Source organism: Molothrus aeneus, chromosome 6 (genome assembly GCF_037042795.1).
Source record: "Molothrus aeneus isolate 106 chromosome 6, BPBGC_Maene_1.0, whole genome shotgun sequence".
NCBI classification, from domain to species: domain Eukaryota; kingdom Metazoa; phylum Chordata; class Aves; order Passeriformes; family Icteridae; genus Molothrus; species Molothrus aeneus.
Genome location: NC_089651.1, coordinates 5,226,867 through 5,235,109, shown reverse-complemented (window position 1 = coordinate 5,235,109; position 8,243 = coordinate 5,226,867). Strand labels below are relative to the sequence as shown.

At 58.8% G+C, this 8,243-nt stretch overlaps 1 long non-coding RNA gene across 1 annotated transcript; it reads left to right on the top strand.

The window, feature by feature from the left end:
* Positions 1-451: 451 nt before the first annotated feature.
* Positions 452-1,604, top strand: LOC136558426 (uncharacterized). The gene is made up of 2 exons (XR_010783883.1): positions 452-552; positions 975-1,604. It is a non-coding gene; the product is annotated as an uncharacterized lncRNA (long non-coding RNA).
* Positions 1,605-8,243: the final 6,639 nt, after the last annotated feature.

Genomic DNA, 8,243 nt, shown 5'->3' with positions numbered 1-8,243 from the left:
CCTTGGTCTCTGCCTCGCCTCCACTGCTCTTCACTGGCCCATTAGTGAAGCCTGACCTCTGTCATCATCTTCCAGCAAAACACTTCCTCCCTGCGCCGGGACCCGAGCGGGAAATGCGGCGGAGCCGGGGCCGGCGGTTCAAACCCACTAATCACTCGGCACCGTGCAAACGCCGCCCGCCCGCTCCCACCCGAATATCGCCGTATGCAAAGCGCCGCCAGCGCCTCCCCGCCGCCCATTGGCCGCCGCCGCCCGCCCCGGCCCAATTGGCCCAGGCGTTTGAATATGAATGCGCAGGGCCCGGCGCCGCCGCCGCCGCCCGCAGCCCGCGCCGCTCCCGCTCCGCTCCCCGGTCCCGCCCGGCCCCGCTCCGCTCCGCCGGCCCCGCTCCGTTCCACTCCGCTCCGCCAGCCCCGCTCCGCTCCACCGGCCCCGCTCCGCTCCGCCAGCCCCGCTCGGCCCCGCTCCGTTCCGCTCCGCCAGCCCCGCTCCGCTCCAGCGGCCCCGCTCCGCTCCGTTCCCGCTCTGTTCCGCTCCCAGCCGCGTCCTCAGGTCGGGCTGGGGGAGGGGGCCGCGGTGCTGATGGCGGAGGAGGCGGTGGGGAAGGGATGGGGGGGGGGAGAGAGATCAATTTGCATTTAAACAGTTCGCTCCAGTCCGACAATGGGAGATAAGGGCTGTTTATACCTTTACCATTGAAATTGTAAAGGTATAAATATCTGGGGGACGGGCGGAGGAGCGCGGGGCTGCCCGAGGCCGCAGCGCTCCTTCCCCGCTCGCGGCGCTGGGAGAGGGAGGCTCAGCCCGGCCGGGAAAGAGCAGAGCAAATACACCATTTACTTTGTGTATTGAGGGCTCTTGTGAAAGGCCCTGAAGAGTCCTTTACCAAACACTCACCAACTTCTCCCACGTGCCATTTGTTGACTAAGGGTTGCCGGGCTGATTTTTTTTTTTTTTTTTTTTTTTTTTTTAAGAAAGAACCCACGGCGGAGTTGGAGAAGGGCAGAGCCGGGCGCTGGGCAGTGCTGCCGCTTTGTGCCCGTCCGAAGAGGCTCCCCCCTCCTTCCCTCTCCTTTTGCAAGGGACCCCCTTCACTGGCTGCCAGAAACTCGAGGGGGAAAGTAAGTAAATGACTTTGCTGCTCTGACCACACACCACAAGTACATTTGTTGAATGCCGGACTATTAAGACACACCTCAGTAAACTCTAAAGCAACCCCTCAGCGCATGCATTTAAGGTTACACTGGGAGCACCAGTCCGAGCTCAGGGTGTCCCAATCGGTTATGGCGAGTGGGCCGGGGGGAGGGGGAAGAGGGGGTCTGCATCGGGAAAAACAATAAAAAAAGAAAAGAAAAAAAAAGGCTCGGGGAAAAGAAAGGGAAGAAGGAGAAGAGACAGGAAAAAGAAATTCCAAGAGCCACCGCGGAAAGTGGAGAGTATGAACGCGCAAAGCATAAAATGAAGTCGTAGCCGCATACACTTGACTTCTCTTGACATGTGAAAAGTGCTAAAAGTCAAAGCTCATCAATAAAGTATCTTGAAATTGAATAAGAGCCCTGACAACCATTGCATTCTTAAATAAAGTACAATGAGGAGACAAACGACTCTGCCAAGGAGTTTGCATGTGAGTGAAAGGGCGCCTCAATGGGAGCGGGATAATGGGCTGCTCGGCCGTCATGCACTGTCATCCCCTGTCCCGCCGAGAAGCTGCCACCGCTCCCTAATAGCACAAAATGGGCTCTTAAGAGACTGCTGCCCGTCCCTGCTCCGTTCCCTTCCCTACGCTGCCCCCGAGGCCGGGGTGCCCACCGCGCTGAGCGCCCCGCACGGCGCTGGGGAGGCCCGGGCTGCGGTGGGCACCGTCCCCCGGCCCTTTCTGCATCCCTGGAGGCCGGGCTGCGGTGGGCACCGTCCCCCGGCCCTTTCTGCATCCCTGGAGGCCGGGCTGCGGTGGGCACCGTCCCCCGGCCCTTTCTGCATCCCTGGAGGCCGGGCTGCGGTGGGCACCGTCCCCCGGCCCTTTCTCCATCCCAGGAGCGCCCCAAGCCAAGCTTTTCCTCGGAGGATGCAGGGAAGGGAGAGCGGCCTCCCTCCCGGCCCGGGATGCAGCCGGCCCCACCTGCAGCAGCGAGGGGCTCTGCCGCCCTGCTCGGGCCTAGGGCAGCCTGCGGGGTTTGTTTCCTTTCGAGTTTGGCCCCGAGCCGCGCGTTTTGATAGCAATGGAGCCGAATATCGCGATGGACGCAGGGGAGCGTTTGGGTGTGACGGGATTCCCCCCCTGAAGGTAAGGGCAGCCCGAGGGGGGCTCTGCCAACACCAAGCATCTCCCTCAGCCGGCAGCCCCAGCTCCTCTCCCCTTCCCCAAAACTTTCCAAAGTAACATCCGCCACCAAGTTAACCTGCCCGCGGGCGGACATCCTTCCAGGGGCGCCGAGGGAAAAATTCAGAGAGGCAAAAGAGAAGAGGAGCAAAGTCCAGAGGGAAGTACGAACCTGTGGCCCGTGTGCCTGCCCTCCAGGATGGGTGGGTGAGTCCCGGCTAGCCGTCCCGGTCCCCTCCTAGTTGCCGCTGGCCGAGGCCGGGCGTCCCGCCGCACGCATCCTGCGGGCGAGAGAAAGAGGCTGCGGTTTGTAAGCTCGCACCACTCTCGGAGGATCCAAAGGGATGTTAAAAGCTGGGATCTAGTCCTTTTTCTGGAGTGAAGTCAGTCGTGTCCGTGGCTTTTGATTTTTTTTTTTAATCCTCCTCTTTCTGTTGTTGTTGTAGGATTTTTTTTTCCCTGTTGCACTCCCTCTCTAGCATATAAGAGATTTTGTTTTTTACTCTTGTCCACAAGGTGTTAAAGAGGGAAAAGAGAAAAACCACTTTGTCCGAAATTGCAGGCAAATATCATTTTTACAAGCTCTCAATTAGCCATCCCTTGGATTAGCACCTTCTTACGCCTCCTCGCCAGAATAAAGCAGCCGTAATCTTGTTGCTATTTCCCCCTCGGGCGCCGCGAGCTTTGTGTTCCCTCCTCCCCAAAAAAACTTTTAACGCCCCCACCCATCCGAAAAAAAAAAAAAAGAAAAAAAAAAGAAAAAAGAAAAAAAAAGAAAAAAATCCCTCCCTGTGCGGGGAGGGGAGGGCAGGGGTGAGGCGGTGACGTCACGGCGGGGTGCGGGGGGGGAGCCCCGAGCCAAAGTTGGGAGCAGCAGCAAAGAAAGAGCAGCGCCCGGGCCGGGCCGAGCCGAGCCGAGCCGAGCCGAGCCGAGCCGAGCCGAGCCGGCAGCGGGGCCGCCCCGTCGCGTCCCGCCGGGCCGGGGCCGTCCCGGCGCGGAGCCCCACAGGCCCGGCGGCTCCGCGCCGCCATTTTACCTCCGCCCGCCGCGGAGGGGCCGTGCGGGACCGGCCCCGCTCCCGCCCCGCTCCGGCTCCGGCCCCCGGTCCTGCCGGGACTGCCGTGCCTGGATACCTCCCAAGGAAACGCTGTGCTTTTTCTTTTCCCTTTTTCCATCTAGCAGATTGCCACTCGCCGCTCTCCCTCCCTGCCCGGCCGGCCTGCTTTTCCTTTTCCTTTTTTTTTTTCCTTTCCTTCATTTTCTCCCCCCCCCCCTTTTCTTTTTCTTTCTTTTTCCTTTTTTTTTTTTTTTCTTTTTGAAAGTGAATTTTCCACTTCTAAACTGACTCCGCTGGCCTTCGTAACTGGGGGAGAGGAGCAGCAGCGCTGTGAGGTGCTCGGCGCTCCCCTCGCCCCAAAGCCCTGCCCTCCTGCAGGCGCAGACCGCCCCCCCTTTCCCCTTTTCCCCTTTTCTCCCTTCCCCTTTTCCCCTTTCCGGGGCGAGGGCTGCGCCGTGGGACCCCGCGGCCCCGGCCCTGGCTCTCGGCGTGGACTTAGGCACTCTTTGAAGATTTCTGCTTTAAAATCCGCACGGGATTAATGTAACTAGCATTTTTCTGCATCCGATTTGGTTTGTTTTTTTTTTTTTTTTTTCCTCCCTCTACTTATTTTTTTTTCCTTAACTAATCCAAACAAAAAGAAAAAAAAAAATGGGCGTAATATAAAAATGGTTTAAAACCCAAAGGTAAGAAATTATTATACGTGGCAAGACGCGCCTTTTTGTTTGTTTTTCCTAATTAAATTAATTTTCACTTTTTAAATATAATCTCGTGCCTGGCTATTGATTTATATCAAACAGCAGCGCCTGCTTCCCTTTCGTATTTTGTTAGGTGTCGAAAGCAGAAAGTGCTGAGTTAGAAACTCCGGTATCGTCTCGTTGTATTAATATCTGGGCTGCAAACTACCTTTTTTAATACCCAGAAAAATGCTTAAAGTCCTCTTGTCCAGTTCGGTCTAAAACTGAAGAGATACACAAATCCTGACGTCTTAGACTACAATGCTTTTGCCTCCAGGACACTTAATGCCTATTTGTATATGTAGAGACAGTGTTTGAAACCTATAATGCGCAGGACACTGAGTTAAGTGGAGCTTTTCTAGTTTATAAACAATCCGCAAAAAAGTTTGGAATCGATTTAACCTCTTTTATGTTGGCCTTTTGCACGAGGCACAGCTCCGCATGGCAGGATAAAAAAAAAATAAATAAAATAAAAGCCTTTTTGGACCTCGCCGAAGTCGCTCTGAAACTGGAAGACGGACACACATCCCTCCGTACGAGAAAGCCTTTGATTATAAATATGGGAAAAGTGTCATGCAACCAGACCCGCTCGAAAAGCCTTCAGAAAAGAACGGGGGGGTGAAAGCTTAGCGCATCCTGACGGGCTTTTTAAACGCTATTGATTGGGACAAGCTGTTCAAAACCCCAGTAACAGTTAATCTGCCTGTTAATCAAGCCACTAAGGAGCTCAATGCGAGTTTTATTAGCAACCGGAGAACACAGGCAGCAGAAAGGATCAAAAGCCTACACCCCTGATATTTGTAAAACCGGCCTTTCCCAAAAAAAATATATTTTCAATTACACAGTAATTCGGGGCTTATCAGGGCTCGCTCGCAGCCCCACGCAGATGGCTCCGCAGGCGCTGCCAAAGCCACGAAAGCGAAGGGAGCAGCAGCGCGCCGGGGTGCGGGGGTTAAAAAGAACGCCTTGAGGAGGTGTCCTGCTCTCGCCTCTCTGCCATCCCGGACCCTCCTGGCCTCCCGAAATAGCAGCAAAACCTCCACTGGGCAAACCACGAGGAACCGATGGAGAAACTCCTCGTATTCACGTCAATTGTGGTTTTAGGCTGAGGGGGTTCGAGGGTTCTTTTTCTTTTAGCTGGCGTATTTGATTTATGGCGGCAAGTTTGCAGGGCATATTTCCCTCTGCCCATCCTTTTAGTAGAACTCTCATTTAATCGTTAAAAAAAAAAATTAAAAGTTTAAACAGCGAGATTGGTAATTTGGAGAGCCTGAAAGTTGGATTTCAATTAATTTAATGACCAGAAATACTATTATATCGGTTAAAATCAACATTTGATCTTGTCATTTTTTTTAATGCAATCCGATTCCTTTATATGTCAGCGAGATATGCATATAAAAGACTATCTGGTCAGAGGTAATTATGTCACAGCTTTTTCTCGGCATGACAGCTGGATAAACACCATCTCCAATAAACATCTCTAATTAGGGAGGAGGATCTGAGATAGATGGTGTTTGATTTATTACTGAAGGAGAATGTCCATTTACCGGTATATTATAGTGAAGCATCGCAGGGAGCGTTCCCGCTAACGCGCCATAAGGAGTATTTGGAGATGCTCAAAGACAGGTAAGAGGTTATTTTGTTTAGCGTTATTTCGCAGGAAGAACGGCCTTCCTAGGGTACCTCTCTTTCCCACCGACGCTCTGATTTAGCAGAAGCACCCAGGGCTGGAAGGCAAGCCTGAGTTTGGGCGCCGAGGGGCGATCGCCTCTGGGCGGCCGGAGCGGGGTAACCGAGCATCCCCGGTGACCGGCGAGCCGCCGGCGGACAGCGGCTGGGACGCGGCCCCCGACGGCAGCTCCGAGGCTCAGGAACCCACCCGGGGCTCCCTCCCTCACCCCCTCGGCGGGGCCGTGCGGGCCGGGCCCTCCGTGCGCCGCTCCCGTCCCGTCCATGCGGCCGAGCGGGCTCGTCCGAGGGGCGCGGTAACCCGCGGCTGCCCCCGCCACCCCAGACGGGTCACGGCGAGGGAGCGGGGCGGGGGCAAGGGGAGGGGGAACTTTGGGAAGCGGCTCCGGCCGCCCCCTCGGCCCCGGGGCGCCCCCTCCGACGGGCGGGCAGCGGCCGGAGCCGCTCCCTCCCACCCCCCACCTGTTGTGCGGGGCTCCGGCGCGCTCCCCTCGCCTTCCCCCCGCGGGGTGGGGGTGCCGGGCACCCCGACCCCTCCCGTCGTGGCCGGGACGAGCGGCCGGGGCCGTGCGGACTCGTTACCTGTCAGCGGGAGCGGAGGCTCCGGTCGGTCCCGCGGCCGGGAGGGAGGAGGTACCTGGCGGCTCCGGTGGCCAATTTCCACGCGAGAACCTGCCACACAGTTTAAATGTCAATGACAGCAAAAGAGGGGTGCTGCCTTTGCACTAACTTTCCCTTAATATCCACGCCAGCGCCTCCCCCATTGGCTGGGCCGCCCCGGTGACGTCAGGCGGACAGTAGTTAGCTAATGAGACATTTTAGGCGACACGAGAGCCAGCCCGGACACCGCCCGCCCCGTCGGCGGGCACGGCTCGGCGCGGCCCGGCCCGGCCCGGCCCTGCCCCGCCCCACCCGGGGCTCGGCCGCGGGACGGGGCTCCCTTGGACTGGGGCACCCTCGGGGTCGCTGCATCTTCCCGCTGCCTCCCGGCCCGACGGCTCGCCCCAGCCCAGCCCTGCCGGCAGCCGGGATTATCCCAGGCCGAGCTTTAGGCTGAGCTTTGGCTTCTTCCCCTCTGAAACGCGCGCCGCACCAAGGACGCTCTTGCCCCCCAAAACCTGGCGCAACCCTGTGGCTCCTCGGCGACGCCGTGGCCCCCGAGCCCTCAGCTCTCCCCTGCGGGACCGGGGTGCTGCCAGACAGACGGACGGCCGCGGAGCCGCATCCTGCCCTCGCCCTGGCACCTCGGCGGGCTCCCCGTGCTCTCCCGCTCCCATTAGAGCGGCAGGGAGAGGCCCTTATTTGCACACACTTGTCAGGGTAAATAATTCATCGGCAAAGAGCCCCCCCGCCCGCCGATAGTTTTATTGAACTGCACTTAAATGTTTCATGAACCTGCCCCCGCCTGGGCTGGGGCTGCGGGCTCCATTAGGAAGGAGGAGGCTGCGGGGCCAGCGCTTTGCGGGGCCAGCGCTTTGCGGGGCCAGCGCTTTGCGGGGCGCTGCTCCGGTTCTGCGGGTCGGGGAGCCACCCGGGGCAGGGATCCCGGGGGGGTGAGCCCGTGCCTTAGGCGGCCGCGCAAGTCCCGCGTTGCTGGCAGGTAGCGACGGCGCCGGGGGCGCTGCCAGGAAGGGGTTTCGCGGCGCGTTTGGAGCCGCTGCCATTAAGGGGCTTGCGGCTCCCTGCAACCCGGCAGGGTCCTCCAGGGAAGCGTTGGAAACACCACGGCTCCCGCCTGCTTATCTGGCTGTCAATAAAAGGAGATGGCTCCTAAAGCAGGGCCAGGTGCTGCCTCCCCTGCTCTCCAGCGCGCCGCTCTCCAGAAACTGCTCAGGCGTGAAGCCAAGTCTGCTTGGCCAGGCCTCGGCGGAGGCAGGCAAACAGCCCCTCGCCAGCGCCAGAGCGCTCTGTTTGCCTTTTTATCTCCTAAAAAAAAAAAAAAATAGAGACAGAAAAAGGGAAGCGAGGCAGGAAGGTGGGGGAGCCCTGGGAGCAGAGTCCGCGTTTGGACGAGAGGTCGCCTAAAAAGAAAAAAAAAAAAAAATTAAATGATAATAATAAAGGATGGGGGGAGGGAAAGCCCTGCCAAGGCTGCGGGGGGAGGCGGGCGGGAGCCCGGGGTCAGCCCGGAGCGGGCGGGGGTGTCCGGGGCAGCGGCCGCCCCCCGCCCCGCCGCGCAGCCGTGCGGAGCCTCCGCACCCCGCCGCGCAGCCGGGCAGGCTCGGCCAGGGAGCGGGGCCGCTGAAACGGGGGCACAAAAAGTGTCTCCCCCGCGCCTCTGTGTGTGTGTGTGTGCGTGTGTCCCCGCTGATTGTTGCTCCTGTCGCGGTCGGGTCCGCGACCTTTGCTGAGCTGCAGCTCCGCGGAGCAGCGCGGAGGGAAGCGGGGTCGGTGCGGGCGTCGCTGGACAGGGGATAGGAGCAGGGGCACGGCAACGTG